Raw genomic sequence first — 13,768 nt, 5'->3', positions numbered from 1 at the left:
TTCAAAGTAGCAACCCGGGGTCCAGGTAAGTTACGGACACAAATCTAAGATCTTGACAAAGAGGGCACCCGGACTTGACTTGGGGTTCTCTTGATCTGCAGTCAAATGTGCTCCCACTGAGCTATACCCCCATGACGACAATTTTGATTTAGCAAAACAAGAAAACTCTTTCATAAAGATCTGTTTAAAAACCGATTGGTCATGCCGTTAGGAAGAGCCAAGTTCTATGCACCAACCCAGGGTAAACATAAGCAACAGATACAAATCCGAGGTCTTACCAAAGGCGGCACCCCGATTTGAACCGGGGACCTCTTGATCTGCAGTCAAATGCTCTACCACTGAGCTACACCCCCATGACAACAAGTTTTATTTAGCAAAGAAAGAAAACTCTTTCATAAAGATCTGTCTTAAAATCAATTTTGGAAAAAGAGCGACTGGTCAATCAGTTAGGAAGATCCAACTTCAATGTAGCATCCCGTTATCGAGGTAAGTTACAGACACAAATCCAAGGTCTTGACAAAGGGGGCACCCGGATTTGAACCGGGGACCTCTTGATCTGCAGTCAAATGCTCTACCACTGAGCTATACCCCCATGACAACAAGTTTTATTTAGCAAAGAAAGAAAACTCTTTCTTAAAGATCTTTCTTAAAATCAATTTTGGAAAAAGAGCGTCTGGTCAATCAGTTAGGAAGATCCAACTTCAATGTAGCAAACCGTTATCAAGGAAAGTTACAGACACAAATCCAAGGTCTTGACAAAGGGGGCACCCGGATTTGAACCAGGGACCTCTTGATCTGCAGTCAAATGCTCTACCACTGAGCTATACCCCCACGACAACAAGTTTAATTTAGCAAAGAAAGAAAACTCTTTCATAAAGATCTGTCTGAAAATCAATTTTGGAAAAAAAGCGACTGGTCAATCAGTTAGGAAGATCCAACTTCAAAGTAGCAACCCGGGGTCAATGATCTGCAGTCAAATGTTCTCCCACTGAGCTATACCCCCATGACAAAAAGTTTGGTATAGCAAAGAAAGAAAACTCTTTCATAAAGATCTGTCTGAAAATCAATTTTGGAAAGAAAGCAACTGGTCAATCAGATAGGAAGATCCAACTTCAAAGTAGCAACCCGGGGTCCAGGTAAGTTACGGACACAAATCTAAGATCTTGACAAAGAGGGCACCCGGACTTGACTTGGGGTTCTCTTGATCTGCAGTCAAATGTGCTCCCACTGAGCTATACCCCCATGACGACAATTTTGATTTAGCAAAACAAGAAAACTCTTTCATAAAGATCTGTTTAAAAACCGATTGGTCATGCCGTTAGGAAGAGCCAAGTTCTATGCACCAACCCAGGGTAAACATAAGCAACAGATACAAATCCGAGGTCTTACCAAAGGCGGCACCCCGATTTGAACCGGGGACCTCTTGATCTGCAGTCAAATGCTCTACCACTGAGTTATACCCCCATGACAACAAGTTTTATTTAGCAAAGAAAGAAAACTCTTTCATAAAGATCTGTCTGAAAATCAATTTTGGCAAAAGAGCGACTGGTCAATCACTTAGGAAGATCCAACTTCAATGTAGCAACCCGTTATCAAGGTAAGTTACAGACACAAATCCAAGGTCGTGACAAAGGGGGCACCCGGATTTGAACCAGGGACCTCTTGATCTGCAGTCAAATACTCTACCACTGAGCTATACCCCCATGACAATGAGTTTTATTTAGCAAAGAAAGAAAACTCTTTCATAAAGATCTGTCTAAAAATCAATTTTGGAAAAAGAGCGACTGGTCAATCAGTTAGGAAGATCCAACTTCAATGTAGCAACCCGTTATCAAGGTAAGTTACAGACACAAATCCAAGGTCTTGACAAAGGGGGCACCCGGATTTGAACCAGGGACCTCTTGATCTGCAGTCAAATGCTCTACCACTGAGCTATACACCCATGACAAGAAGTTTTAATTAGCAAAGCAAGAAAACTCTTTCATAAAGATCTGTCTGAAAATCAATTTTGGAAAAAAAGCAACTGGTCAATCAGTTAGGAAGATCCAACTTCAAAGTAGCCACCAGGGGTCAAGGTAAGCTACGGACACAAATCCAAGGTGTTGACAAAGGGGGCACCCGGACTTGACTTGGGTATGTCTTGATTTGCAGTCAAGTGTTCTCCCACTGAGCTATACCCCCATGACAACAATTTTGATTTAGCAAAACAAGAAAACTCTTTCATCAAGATCTGTTTGAAAATCCAATTTCAAAAACCGCTTGGTTATGCCGTTAGGAAGAGCCAACTTCTATGCACCAACCCAGGGTAAACATAAGCAACAGATACAAATCTGAGGTCTTACCAAAGGGGGCACCCGGATTTGAACCGGGGACCTCTTGATCTGCAGTCAAATGCTCTACCACTGAGCTATACCCCCATGACAACAAGTTTTATTTAGCAAAGAAAGAAAACTCTTTCTTAAAGATCTTTCTTAAAATCAATTTTGGAAAAAGAGCGTCTGGTCAATCAGTTAGGAAGATCCAACTTCAATGTAGCAACCGGTTATCAAGGCAAGTTACAGACACAAATCCAAGGTCTTGACAAAGGGGGCACCCGGATTTGAACCAGGGACCTCTTGATCTGCAGTCAAATGCTCTACCACTGAGCTATACCCCCATGACAACAAGTTTAATTTAGCAAAGAAAGAAAACTCTTTCATAAAGATCTGTCTGAAAATCAATTTTGGAAAAAAAGCGACTGGTCAATCAGTTAGGAAGATCCAACTTCAAAGTAGCAACCCGGGGTCAATGATCTGCAGTCAAATGTTCTCCCACTGAGCTATACCCCCATGACAAAAAGTTTGGTATAGCAAAGAAAGAAAACTCTTTCATAAAGATCTGTCTGAAAATCAATTTTGGAAAGAAAGCAACTGGTCAATCAGATAGGAAGATCCAACTTCAAAGTAGCAACCCGGGGTCCAGGTAAGTTACGGACACAAATCTAAGATCTTGACAAAGAGGGCACCCGGACTTGACTTGGGGTTCTCTTGATCTGCAGTCAAATGTGCTCCCACTGAGCTATACCCCCATGACGACAATTTTGATTTAGCAAAACAAGAAAACTCTTTCATAAAGATCTGTTTAAAAACCGATTGGTCATGCCGTTAGGAAGAGCCAAGTTCTATGCACCAACCCAGGGTAAACATAAGCAACAGATACAAATCCTAGGTCTTACCAAAGGCGGCACCCCGATTTGAACCGGGGACCTCTTGATCTGCAGTCAAATGCTCTACCACTGAGTTATATCCCCATGACAACAAGTTTTATTTAGCAAAGAAAGAAAACTCTTTCATAAAGATCTGTCTGAAAATCAATTTTGGCAAAAGAGCGACTGGTCAATCACTTAGGAAGATCCAACTTCAATGTAGCAACCCGTTATCAAGGTAAGTTACAGACACAAATCCAAGGTCTTGACAAAGGGGGCACCCGGATTTGAACCTGGGGACCTCTTGATCTGCAGTCAAATGCTCTACCACTGAGCTATACCCCCATGACAACAAGTTTTATTTAGCAAAGAAAGAAAACTCTTTCTTAAAGATCTTTCTTAAAATCAATTTTGGAAAAAGAGCGTCTGGTCAATCAGTTAGGAAGATCCAACTTCAATGTAGCAACCCGTTATCAAGGCAAGTTACAGACACAAATCCAAGGTCTTGACAAAGGGGGCACCCGGATTTGAACCAGGGACCTCTTGATCTGCAGTCAAATGCTCTACCACTGAGCTATACCCCCATGACAACAAGTTTAATTTAGCAAAGAAAGAAAACTCTTTCATAAAGATCTGTCTGAAAATCAATTTTGGAAAAAAAGCGACTGGTCAATCAGTTAGGAAGATCCAACTTCAAAGTAGCAACCCGGGGTCAATGATCTGCAGTCAAATGTTCTCCCACTGAGCTATACCCCCATGACAAAAAGTTTGGTATAGCAAAGAAAGAAAACTCTTTCATAAAGATCTGTCTGAAAATCAATTTTGGAAAGAAAGCAACTGGTCAATCAGATAGGAAGATCCAACTTCAAAGTAGCAACCCGGGGTCCAGGTAAGTTACGGACACAAATCTAAGATCTTGACAAAGAGGGCACCCGGACTTGACTTGGGGTTCTCTTGATCTGCAGTCAAATGTGCTCCCACTGAGCTATACCCCCATGACGACAATTTTGATTTAGCAAAACAAGAAAACTCTTTCATAAAGATCTGTTTAAAAACCGATTGGTCATGCCGTTAGGAAGAGCCAAGTTCTATGCACCAACCCAGGGTAAACATAAGCAACAGATACAAATCCGAGGTCTTACCAAAGGCGGCACCCCGATTTGAACCGGGGACCTCTTGATCTGCAGTCAAATGCTCTACCACTGAGTTATATCCCCATGACAACAAGTTTTATTTAGCAAAGAAAGAAAACTCTTTCATAAAGATCTGTCTGAAAATCAATTTTGGCAAAAGAGCGACTGGTCAATCACTTAGGAAGATCCAACTTCAATGTAGCAACCCGTTATCAAGGTAAGTTACAGACACAAATCCAAGGTCGTGACAAAGGGGGCACCCGGATTTGAACCAGGGACCTCTTGATCTGCAGTCAAATGCTCTACCACTGAGCTATACCCCCATGACAATGAGTTTTATTTAGCAAAGAAAGAAAACTCTTTCATAAAGATCTGTCTAAAAATCAATTTTGGAAAAAGAGCGACTGGTCAATCAGTTAGGAAGATCCAACTTCAATGTAGCAACCCGTTATCAAGGTAAATTACAGACACAAATCCAAGGTCTTGACAAAGGGGGCACCCGGATTTGAACCAGGGACCTCTTGATCTGCAGTCAAATGCTCTACCACTGAGCTATACACCCATGACAAGAAATTTCAATTAGCAAAGAAAGAAAACTCTTTCATAAAGATCTGTCTGAAAATCAATTTTGGACAAAAAGCGACTGGTCAATCAGTTAGGAAGATCCAACTTCAAAGTAGCCACCAGGGGTCAAGGTAAGCTACGGACACAAATCCAAGGTCTTGACAAAGGGGGCACCCGGACTTGACTTGGGTATGTCTTGATTTGCAGTCAAGTGTTCTCCCACTGAGCTATACCCCCATGACAACAATTTTGATTTAGCAAAACAAGAAAACTCTTTCATCAAGATCTGTTTGAAAATCCAATTTCAAAAACCGCTTGGTTATGCCGTTAGGAAGAGCCAACTTCTATGCACCAACCCAGGGTAAACATAAGCAACAGATACAAATCTGAGGTCTTACCAAAGGGGGCACCCGGATTTGAACCGGGGACCTCTTGATCTGCAGTCAAATGCTCTACCACTGAGCTACACCCCCATGACAACAAGTTTTATTTAGCAAAGAAAGAAAACTCTTTCATAAAGATCTGTCTTAAAATCAATTTTGGAAAAAGAGCGACTGGTCAATCAGTTAGGAAGATCCAACTTCAATGTAGCATCCCGTTATCGAGGTAAGTTACAGACACAAATCCAAGGTCTTGACAAAGGGGGCACCCGGATTTGAACCGGGGACCTCTTGATCTGCAGTCAAATGCTCTACCACTGAGCTATACCCCCATGACAACAAGTTTTATTTAGCAAAGAAAGAAAACTCTTTCTTAAAGATCTTTCTTAAAATCAATTTTGGAAAAAGAGCGTCTGGTCAATCAGTTAGGAAGATCCAACTTCAATGTAGCAAACCGTTATCAAGGAAAGTTACAGACACAAATCCAAGGTCTTGACAAAGGGGGCACCCGGATTAGAACCAGGGACCTCTTGATCTGCAGTCAAATGCTCTACCACTGAGCTATACCCCCATGACAACAAGTTTAATTTAGCAAAGAAAGAAAACTCTTTCATAAAGATCTGTCTGAAAATCAATTTTGGAAAAAAAGCGACTGGTCAATCAGTTAGGAAGATCCAACTTCAAAGTAGCAACCCGGGGTCAATGATCTGCAGTCAAATGTTCTCCCACTGAGCTATACCCCCATGACAAAAAGTTTGGTATAGCAAAGAAAGAAAACTCTTTCATAAAGATCTGTCTGAAAATCAATTTTGGAAAGAAAGCAACTGGTCAATCAGATAGGAAGATCCAACTTCAAAGTAGCAACCCGGGGTCCAGGTAAGTTACGGACACAAATCTAAGATCTTGACAAAGAGGGCACCCGGACTTGACTTGGGGTTCTCTTGATCTGCAGTCAAATGTGCTCCCACTGAGCTATACCCCCATGACGACAATTTTGATTTAGCAAAACAAGAAAACTCTTTCATAAAGATCTGTTTAAAAACCGATTGGTCATGCCGTTAGGAAGAGCCAAGTTCTATGCACCAACCCAGGGTAAACATAAGCAACAGATACAAATCCTAGGTCTTACCAAAGGCGGCACCCCGATTTGAACCGGGGACCTCTTGATCTGCAGTCAAATGCTCTACCACTGAGTTATATCCCCATGACAACAAGTTTTATTTAGCAAAGAAAGAAAACTCTTTCATAAAGATCTGTCTGAAAATCAATTTTGGCAAAAGAGCGACTGGTCAATCACTTAGGAAGATCCAACTTCAATGTAGCAACCCGTTATCAAGGTAAGTTACAGACACAAATCCAAGGTCTTGACAAAGGGGGCACCCGGATTTGAACCTGGGGACCTCTTGATCTGCAGTCAAATGCTCTACCACTGAGCTATACCCCCATGACAACAAGTTTTATTTAGCAAAGAAAGAAAACTCTTTCTTAAATATCTTTCTTAAAATCAATTTCGGAAAAAGAGCGTCTGGTCAATCAGTTAGGAAGATCCAACTTCAATGTAGCAACCCGTTATCAAGGCAAGTTACAGACACAAATCCAAGGTCTTGACAAAGGGGGCACCCGGATTTGAACCAGGGACCTCTTGATCTGCAGTCAAATGCTCTACCACTGAGCTATACCCCCATGACAACAAGTTTAATTTAGCAAAGAAAGAAAACTCTTTCATAAAGATCTGTCTGAAAATCAATTTTGGAAAAAAAGCGACTGGTCAATCAGTTAGGAAGATCCAACTTCAAAGTAGCAACCCGGGGTCAATGATCTGCAGTCAAATGTTCTCCCACTGAGCTATACCCCCATGACAAAAAGTTTGGTATAGCAAAGAAAGAAAACTCTTTCATAAAGATCTGTCTGAAAATCAATTTTGGAAAGAAAGCAACTGGTCAATCAGATAGGAAGATCCAACTTCAAAGTAGCAACCCGGGGTCCAGGTAAGTTACGGACACAAATCTAAGATCTTGACAAAGAGGGCACCCGGACTTGACTTGGGGTTCTCTTGATCTGCAGTCAAATGTGCTCCCACTGAGCTATACCCCCATGACGACAATTTTGATTTAGCAAAACAAGAAAACTCTTTCATAAAGATCTGTTTAAAAACCGATTGGTCATGCCGTTAGGAAGAGCCAAGTTCTATGCACCAACCCAGGGTAAACATAAGCAACAGATACAAATCCGAGGTCTTACCAAAGGCGGCACCCCGATTTGAACCGGGGACCTCTTGATCTGCAGTCAAATGCTCTACCACTGAGTTATATCCCCATGACAACAAGTTTTATTTAGCAAAGAAAGAAAACTCTTTCATAAAGATCTGTCTGAAAATCAATTTTGGCAAAAGAGCGACTGGTCAATCACTTAGGAAGATCCAACTTCAATGTAGCAACCCGTTATCAAGGTAAGTTACAGACACAAATCCAAGGTCGTGACAAAGGGGGCACCCGGATTTGAACCAGGGACCTCTTGATCTGCAGTCAAATGCTCTACCACTGAGCTATACCCCCATGACAATGAGTTTTATTTAGCAAAGAAAGAAAACTCTTTCATAAAGATCTGTCTAAAAATCAATTTTGGAAAAAGAGCGACTGGTCAATCAGTTAGGAAGATCCAACTTCAATGTAGCAACCCGTTATCAAGGTAAATTACAGACACAAATCCAAGGTCTTGACAAAGGGGGCACCCGGATTTGAACCAGGGACCTCTTGATCTGCAGTCAAATGCTCTACCACTGAGCTATACACCCATGACAAGAAATTTCAATTAGCAAAGAAAGAAAACTCTTTCATAAAGATCTGTCTGAAAATCAATTTTGGACAAAAAGCGACTGGTCAATCAGTTAGGAAGATCCAACTTCAAAGTAGCCACCAGGGGTCAAGGTAAGCTACGGACACAAATCCAAGGTCTTGACAAAGGGGGCACCCGGACTTGACTTGGGTATGTCTTGATTTGCAGTCAAGTGTTCTCCCACTGAGCTATACCCCCATGACAACAATTTTGATTTAGCAAAACAAGAAAACTCTTTCATCAAGATCTGTTTGAAAATCCAATTTCAAAAACCGCTTGGTTATGCCGTTAGGAAGAGCCAACTTCTATGCACCAACCCAGGGTAAACATAAGCAACAGATACAAATCTGAGGTCTTACCAAAGGGGGCACCCGGATTTGAACCGGGGACCTCTTGATCTGCAGTCAAATGCTCTACCACTGAGCTACACCCCCATGACAACAAGTTTTATTTAGCAAAGAAAGAAAACTCTTTCATAAAGATCTGTCTTAAAATCAATTTTGGAAAAAGAGCGACTGGTCAATCAGTTAGGAAGATCCAACTTCAATGTAGCATCCCGTTATCGAGGTAAGTTACAGACACAAATCCAAGGTCTTGACAAAGGGGGCACCCGGATTTGAACCGGGGACCTCTTGATCTGCAGTCAAATGCTCTACCACTGAGCTATACCCCCATGACAACAAGTTTTATTTAGCAAAGAAAGAAAACTCTTTCATAAAGATCTGTCTTAAAATCAATTTTGGAAAAAGAGCGTCTGGTCAATCAGTTAGGAAGATCCAACTTCAATGTAGCAAACCGTTATCAAGGCAAGTTACAGACACAAATCCAAGGTCTTGACAAAGGGGGCACCCGGATTTGAACCAGGGACCTCTTGATCTGCAGTCAAATGCTCTACCACTGAGCTATACCCCCATGACAACGAGTTTTATTTAGCAAAGAAAGAAAACTCTTTCATAAAGATCTGTCTAAAAATCAATTTTGGAAAAAGAGAGACTGGTCAATCAGTTAGGAAGATCCAACTTCAATGTAGCAACCCGTTATCAAGGTAAGTTACAGACACAAATCCAAGGTCTTGACAAAGGGGGCACCCGGATTTGAACCAGGGACCTCTTGATCTGCAGTCAAATGCTCTACCACTGAGCTATACACCCATGACAAGAAGTTTTAATTAGCAAAGCAAGAAAACTCTTTCATAAAGATCTGTCTGAAAATCAATTTTGGAAAAAAAGCGACTGGTCAATCAGTTAGGAAGATCCAACTTCAAAGTAGCCATCAGGGGTCAAGGTAAGCTACGGACACAAATCCAAGGTCTTGACAAAGGGGGCACCCGGACTTGACTTGGGTATGTCTTGATTTGCAGTCAAGTGTTCTCCCACTGAGCTATACCCCCATGACAACAATTTTGATTTAGCAAAACAAGAAAACTCTTTCATCAAGATCTGTTTAAAAATCCAATTTCAAAAACCGCTTGGTTATGCCGTTAGGAAGAGCCAACTTCTATGCACCAACCCAGGGTAAACATAAGCAACAGATACAAATCTGAGGTCTTACCAAAGGGGGCACCCGGATTTGAAGCTATACCCCCATGACAACAAGTTTTATTTAGCAAAGAAAGAAAACTCTTTCTTAAAGATCTGTCTTAAAATCAATTTTGGAAAAAGAGCGTCTGGTCAATCAGTTAGGAAGATCCAACTTCAATGTAGCAACCCGTTATCAAGGCAAGTAACAGACACAAATCCAAGGTCTTGACAAAGGGGGCACCTGGATTTGAACCAGGGACCTCTTGATCTGCAGTCAAATGCTCTACCACTGAGCTATACCCCCATGACAACAAGTTTAATTTAGCAAAGAAAGAAAACTCTTTCATAAAGATCTGTCTGAAAATCAATTTTGGAAAAAAAGCGACTCGTCAATCAGTTAGGAAGATCCAACTTCAAAGTAGCAACCCGGGGTCAATGATCTGCAGTCAAATGTTCTCCCACTGAGCTATACCCCCATGACAAAAAGTTTGGTATAGCAAAGAAAGAAAACTCTTTCATAAAGATCTGTCTGAAAATCAATTTTGGAAAGAAAGCAACTGGTCAATCAGATAGGAAGATCCAACTTCAAAGTAGCAACCCGGGGTCCAGGTAAGTTACGGACACAAATCTAAGATCTTGACAAAGAGGGCACCCGGACTTGACTTGGGGTTCTCTTGATCTGCAGTCAAATGTGCTCCCACTGAGCTATACCCCCATGACGACAATTTTGATTTAGCAAAACAAGAAAACTCTTTCATAAAGATCTGTTTAAAAACCGATTGGTCATGCCGTTAGGAAGAGCCAAGTTCTATGCACCAACCCAGGGTAAACATAAGCAACAGATACAAATCCTAGGTCTTACCAAAGGCGGCACCCCGATTTGAACCGGGGACCTCTTGATCTGCAGTCAAATGCTCTACCACTGAGCTACACCCCCATGACAACAAGTTTTATTTAGCAAAGAAAGAAAACTCTTTCATAAAGATCTGTCTTAAAATCAATTTTGGAAAAAGAGCGACTGGTCAATCAGTTAGGAAGATCCAACTTCAATGTAGCATCCCGTTATCGAGGTAAGTTACAGACACAAATCCAAGGTCTTGACAAAGGGGGCACCCGGATTTGAACCGGGGACCTCTTGATCTGCAGTCAAATGCTCTACCACTGAGCTATACCCCCATGACAACAAGTTTTATTTAGCAAAGAAAGAAAACTCTTTCTTAAAGATCTTTCTTAAAATCAATTTTGGAAAAAGAGCGTCTGGTCAATCAGTTAGGAAGATCCAACTTCAATGTAGCAAACCGTTATCAAGGAAAGTTACAGACACAAATCCAAGGTCTTGACAAAGGGGGCACCCGGATTTGAACCAGGGACCTCTTGATCTGCAGTCAAATGCTCTACCACTGAGCTATACCCCCATGACAACAAGTTTAATTTAGCAAAGAAAGAAAACTCTTTCATAAAGATCTGTCTGAAAATCAATTTTGGAAAAAAAGCGACTGGTCAATCAGTTAGGAAGATCCAACTTCAAAGTAGCAACCCGGGGTCAATGATCTGCAGTCAAATGTTCTCCCACTGAGCTATACCCCCATGACAAAAAGTTTGGTATAGCAAAGAAAGAAAACTCTTTCATAAAGATCTGTCTGAAAATCAATTTTGGAAAGAAAGCAACTGGTCAATCAGATAGGAAGATCCAACTTCAAAGTAGCAACCCGGGGTCCAGGTAAGTTACGGACACAAATCTAAGATCTTGACAAAGAGGGCACCCGGACTTGACTTGGGGTTCTCTTGATCTGCAGTCAAATGTGCTCCCACTGAGCTATACCCCCATGACGACAATTTTGATTTAGCAAAACAAGAAAACTCTTTCATAAAGATCTGTTTAAAAACCGATTGGTCATGCCGTTAGGAAGAGCCAAGTTCTATGCACCAACCCAGGGTAAACATAAGCAACAGATACAAATCCGAGGTCTTACCAAAGGCGGCACCCCGATTTGAACCGGGGACCTCTTGATCTGCAGTCAAATGCTCTACCACTGAGCTACACCCCTATGACAACAAGTTTTATTTAGCAAAGAAAGAAAACTCTTTCATAAAGATCTGTCTTAAAATCAATTTTGGAAAAAGAGCGACTGGTCAATCAGTTAGGAAGATCCAACTTCAATGTAGCATCCCGTTATCGAGGTAAGTTACAGACACAAATCCAAGGTCTTGACAAAGGGGGCACCCGGATTTGAACCGGGGACCTCTTGATCTGCAGTCAAATGCTCTACCACTGAGCTATACCCCCATGACAACAAGTTTTATTTAGCAAAGAAAGAAAACTCTTTCTTAAAGATCTTTCTTAAAATCAATTTTGGAAAAAGAGCGTCTGGTCAATCAGTTAGGAAGATCCAACTTCAATGTAGCAAACCGTTATCAAGGAAAGTTACAGACACAAATCCAAGGTCTTGACAAAGGGGGCACCCGGATTTGAACCAGGGACCTCTTGATCTGCAGTCAAATGCTCTACCACTGAGCTATACCCCCACGACAACAAGTTTAATTTAGCAAAGAAAGAAAACTCTTTCATAAAGATCTGTCTGAAAATCAATTTTGGAAAAAAAGCGACTGGTCAATCAGTTAGGAAGATCCAACTTCAAAGTAGCAACCCGGGGTCAATGATCTGCAGTCAAATGTTCTCCCACTGAGCTATACCCCCATGACAAAAAGTTTGGTATAGCAAAGAAAGAAAACTCTTTCATAAAGATCTGTCTGAAAATCAATTTTGGAAAGAAAGCAACTGGTCAATCAGATAGGAAGATCCAACTTCAAAGTAGCAACCCGGGGTCCAGGTAAGTTACGGACACAAATCTAAGATCTTGACAAAGAGGGCACCCGGACTTGACTTGGGGTTCTCTTGATCTGCAGTCAAATGTGCTCCCACTGAGCTATACCCCCATGACGACAATTTTGATTTAGCAAAACAAGAAAACTCTTTCATAAAGATCTGTTTAAAAACCGATTGGTCATGCCGTTAGGAAGAGCCAAGTTCTATGCACCAACCCAGGGTAAACATAAGCAACAGATACAAATCCGAGGTCTTACCAAAGGCGGCACCCCGATTTGAACCGGGGACCTCTTGATCTGCAGTCAAATGCTCTACCACTGAGTTATACCCCCATGACAACAAGTTTTATTTAGCAAAGAAAGAAAACTCTTTCATAAAGATCTGTCTGAAAATCAATTTTGGCAAAAGAGCGACTGGTCAATCACTTAGGAAGATCCAACTTCAATGTAGCAACCCGTTATCAAGGTAAGTTACAGACACAAATCCAAGGTCGTGACAAAGGGGGCACCCGGATTTGAACCAGGGACCTCTTGATCTGCAGTCAAATACTCTACCACTGAGCTATACCCCCATGACAATGAGTTTTATTTAGCAAAGAAAGAAAACTCTTTCATAAAGATCTGTCTAAAAATCAATTTTGGAAAAAGAGCGACTGGTCAATCAGTTAGGAAGATCCAACTTCAATGTAGCAACCCGTTATCAAGGTAAGTTACAGACACAAATCCAAGGTCTTGACAAAGGGGGCACCCGGATTTGAACCAGGGACCTCTTGATCTGCAGTCAAATGCTCTACCACTGAGCTATACACCCATGACAAGAAGTTTTAATTAGCAAAGCAAGAAAACTCTTTCATAAAGATCTGTCTGAAAATCAATTTTGGAAAAAAAGCAACTGGTCAATCAGTTAGGAAGATCCAACTTCAAAGTAGCCACCAGGGGTCAAGGTAAGCTACGGACACAAATCCAAGGTGTTGACAAAGGGGGCACCCGGACTTGACTTGGGTATGTCTTGATTTGCAGTCAAGTGTTCTCCCACTGAGCTATACCCCCATGACAACAATTTTGATTTAGCAAAACAAGAAAACTCTTTCATCAAGATCTGTTTGAAAATCCAATTTCAAAAACCGCTTGGTTATGCCGTTAGGAAGAGCCAACTTCTATGCACCAACCCAGGGTAAACATAAGCAACAGATACAAATCTGAGGTCTTACCAAAGGGGGCACCCGGATTTGAACCGGGGACCTCTTGATCTGCAGTCAAATGCTCTACCACTGAGCTATACCCCCATGACAACAAGTTTTATTTAGCAAAGAAAGAAAACTCTTT

The 13,768-nt window shown here is 41.5% G+C and overlaps 34 non-coding genes across 34 annotated transcripts; all 34 read right to left on the bottom strand.

The window, feature by feature from the left end:
* Positions 1-281: 281 nt before the first annotated feature.
* Positions 282-353, bottom strand: trnac-gca (transfer RNA cysteine (anticodon GCA)). The gene has a single exon. It is a non-coding gene; the product is annotated as a tRNA-Cys (tRNA).
* A 167-nt stretch (positions 354-520) lies between these two features.
* Positions 521-592, bottom strand: trnac-gca (transfer RNA cysteine (anticodon GCA)). Its single transcript has one exon. It is a non-coding gene; the product is annotated as a tRNA-Cys (tRNA).
* A 167-nt stretch (positions 593-759) lies between these two features.
* Positions 760-831, bottom strand: trnac-gca (transfer RNA cysteine (anticodon GCA)). The gene has a single exon. It is a non-coding gene; the product is annotated as a tRNA-Cys (tRNA).
* A 561-nt stretch (positions 832-1,392) lies between these two features.
* Positions 1,393-1,464, bottom strand: trnac-gca (transfer RNA cysteine (anticodon GCA)). Its single transcript has one exon. It is a non-coding gene; the product is annotated as a tRNA-Cys (tRNA).
* Positions 1,465-1,631: 167 nt separating this feature from the next.
* trnac-gca (transfer RNA cysteine (anticodon GCA)) lies at positions 1,632-1,703 on the bottom strand. Its single transcript has one exon. It is a non-coding gene; the product is annotated as a tRNA-Cys (tRNA).
* A 167-nt stretch (positions 1,704-1,870) lies between these two features.
* Positions 1,871-1,942, bottom strand: trnac-gca (transfer RNA cysteine (anticodon GCA)). The gene has a single exon. It is a non-coding gene; the product is annotated as a tRNA-Cys (tRNA).
* Positions 1,943-2,345: 403 nt separating this feature from the next.
* On the bottom strand, positions 2,346-2,417 carry trnac-gca (transfer RNA cysteine (anticodon GCA)). The gene has a single exon. It is a non-coding gene; the product is annotated as a tRNA-Cys (tRNA).
* A 167-nt stretch (positions 2,418-2,584) lies between these two features.
* On the bottom strand, positions 2,585-2,656 carry trnac-gca (transfer RNA cysteine (anticodon GCA)). Its single transcript has one exon. It is a non-coding gene; the product is annotated as a tRNA-Cys (tRNA).
* Positions 2,657-3,456: 800 nt separating this feature from the next.
* trnac-gca (transfer RNA cysteine (anticodon GCA)) lies at positions 3,457-3,529 on the bottom strand. Its single transcript has one exon. It is a non-coding gene; the product is annotated as a tRNA-Cys (tRNA).
* Positions 3,530-3,696: 167 nt separating this feature from the next.
* trnac-gca (transfer RNA cysteine (anticodon GCA)) lies at positions 3,697-3,768 on the bottom strand. Its single transcript has one exon. It is a non-coding gene; the product is annotated as a tRNA-Cys (tRNA).
* Positions 3,769-4,568: 800 nt separating this feature from the next.
* Positions 4,569-4,640, bottom strand: trnac-gca (transfer RNA cysteine (anticodon GCA)). Its single transcript has one exon. It is a non-coding gene; the product is annotated as a tRNA-Cys (tRNA).
* Positions 4,641-4,807: 167 nt separating this feature from the next.
* trnac-gca (transfer RNA cysteine (anticodon GCA)) lies at positions 4,808-4,879 on the bottom strand. The gene has a single exon. It is a non-coding gene; the product is annotated as a tRNA-Cys (tRNA).
* A 403-nt stretch (positions 4,880-5,282) lies between these two features.
* On the bottom strand, positions 5,283-5,354 carry trnac-gca (transfer RNA cysteine (anticodon GCA)). The gene has a single exon. It is a non-coding gene; the product is annotated as a tRNA-Cys (tRNA).
* Positions 5,355-5,521: 167 nt separating this feature from the next.
* On the bottom strand, positions 5,522-5,593 carry trnac-gca (transfer RNA cysteine (anticodon GCA)). Its single transcript has one exon. It is a non-coding gene; the product is annotated as a tRNA-Cys (tRNA).
* Positions 5,594-5,760: 167 nt separating this feature from the next.
* On the bottom strand, positions 5,761-5,832 carry trnac-gca (transfer RNA cysteine (anticodon GCA)). The gene has a single exon. It is a non-coding gene; the product is annotated as a tRNA-Cys (tRNA).
* An 800-nt stretch (positions 5,833-6,632) lies between these two features.
* On the bottom strand, positions 6,633-6,705 carry trnac-gca (transfer RNA cysteine (anticodon GCA)). Its single transcript has one exon. It is a non-coding gene; the product is annotated as a tRNA-Cys (tRNA).
* Positions 6,706-6,872: 167 nt separating this feature from the next.
* Positions 6,873-6,944, bottom strand: trnac-gca (transfer RNA cysteine (anticodon GCA)). Its single transcript has one exon. It is a non-coding gene; the product is annotated as a tRNA-Cys (tRNA).
* Positions 6,945-7,744: 800 nt separating this feature from the next.
* Positions 7,745-7,816, bottom strand: trnac-gca (transfer RNA cysteine (anticodon GCA)). Its single transcript has one exon. It is a non-coding gene; the product is annotated as a tRNA-Cys (tRNA).
* A 167-nt stretch (positions 7,817-7,983) lies between these two features.
* On the bottom strand, positions 7,984-8,055 carry trnac-gca (transfer RNA cysteine (anticodon GCA)). Its single transcript has one exon. It is a non-coding gene; the product is annotated as a tRNA-Cys (tRNA).
* A 403-nt stretch (positions 8,056-8,458) lies between these two features.
* On the bottom strand, positions 8,459-8,530 carry trnac-gca (transfer RNA cysteine (anticodon GCA)). The gene has a single exon. It is a non-coding gene; the product is annotated as a tRNA-Cys (tRNA).
* A 167-nt stretch (positions 8,531-8,697) lies between these two features.
* trnac-gca (transfer RNA cysteine (anticodon GCA)) lies at positions 8,698-8,769 on the bottom strand. The gene has a single exon. It is a non-coding gene; the product is annotated as a tRNA-Cys (tRNA).
* A 167-nt stretch (positions 8,770-8,936) lies between these two features.
* Positions 8,937-9,008, bottom strand: trnac-gca (transfer RNA cysteine (anticodon GCA)). The gene has a single exon. It is a non-coding gene; the product is annotated as a tRNA-Cys (tRNA).
* A 167-nt stretch (positions 9,009-9,175) lies between these two features.
* On the bottom strand, positions 9,176-9,247 carry trnac-gca (transfer RNA cysteine (anticodon GCA)). Its single transcript has one exon. It is a non-coding gene; the product is annotated as a tRNA-Cys (tRNA).
* A 601-nt stretch (positions 9,248-9,848) lies between these two features.
* Positions 9,849-9,920, bottom strand: trnac-gca (transfer RNA cysteine (anticodon GCA)). The gene has a single exon. It is a non-coding gene; the product is annotated as a tRNA-Cys (tRNA).
* Positions 9,921-10,481: 561 nt separating this feature from the next.
* Positions 10,482-10,553, bottom strand: trnac-gca (transfer RNA cysteine (anticodon GCA)). The gene has a single exon. It is a non-coding gene; the product is annotated as a tRNA-Cys (tRNA).
* A 167-nt stretch (positions 10,554-10,720) lies between these two features.
* Positions 10,721-10,792, bottom strand: trnac-gca (transfer RNA cysteine (anticodon GCA)). Its single transcript has one exon. It is a non-coding gene; the product is annotated as a tRNA-Cys (tRNA).
* A 167-nt stretch (positions 10,793-10,959) lies between these two features.
* Positions 10,960-11,031, bottom strand: trnac-gca (transfer RNA cysteine (anticodon GCA)). Its single transcript has one exon. It is a non-coding gene; the product is annotated as a tRNA-Cys (tRNA).
* A 561-nt stretch (positions 11,032-11,592) lies between these two features.
* trnac-gca (transfer RNA cysteine (anticodon GCA)) lies at positions 11,593-11,664 on the bottom strand. Its single transcript has one exon. It is a non-coding gene; the product is annotated as a tRNA-Cys (tRNA).
* Positions 11,665-11,831: 167 nt separating this feature from the next.
* trnac-gca (transfer RNA cysteine (anticodon GCA)) lies at positions 11,832-11,903 on the bottom strand. Its single transcript has one exon. It is a non-coding gene; the product is annotated as a tRNA-Cys (tRNA).
* A 167-nt stretch (positions 11,904-12,070) lies between these two features.
* On the bottom strand, positions 12,071-12,142 carry trnac-gca (transfer RNA cysteine (anticodon GCA)). Its single transcript has one exon. It is a non-coding gene; the product is annotated as a tRNA-Cys (tRNA).
* Positions 12,143-12,703: 561 nt separating this feature from the next.
* Positions 12,704-12,775, bottom strand: trnac-gca (transfer RNA cysteine (anticodon GCA)). The gene has a single exon. It is a non-coding gene; the product is annotated as a tRNA-Cys (tRNA).
* Positions 12,776-12,942: 167 nt separating this feature from the next.
* Positions 12,943-13,014, bottom strand: trnac-gca (transfer RNA cysteine (anticodon GCA)). Its single transcript has one exon. It is a non-coding gene; the product is annotated as a tRNA-Cys (tRNA).
* A 167-nt stretch (positions 13,015-13,181) lies between these two features.
* On the bottom strand, positions 13,182-13,253 carry trnac-gca (transfer RNA cysteine (anticodon GCA)). The gene has a single exon. It is a non-coding gene; the product is annotated as a tRNA-Cys (tRNA).
* A 403-nt stretch (positions 13,254-13,656) lies between these two features.
* On the bottom strand, positions 13,657-13,728 carry trnac-gca (transfer RNA cysteine (anticodon GCA)). The gene has a single exon. It is a non-coding gene; the product is annotated as a tRNA-Cys (tRNA).
* Between the last annotated feature and the right edge of the window lie 40 nt (positions 13,729-13,768).

Source organism: Danio rerio, chromosome 20 (assembly GCF_049306965.1).
Source record: "Danio rerio strain Tuebingen ecotype United States chromosome 20, GRCz12tu, whole genome shotgun sequence".
NCBI lineage: Eukaryota > Metazoa > Chordata > Actinopteri > Cypriniformes > Danionidae > Danio > Danio rerio.
Note: the sequence above shows the minus strand (reverse complement) of the source record. Positions and strands in the feature narration are given on the sequence as shown.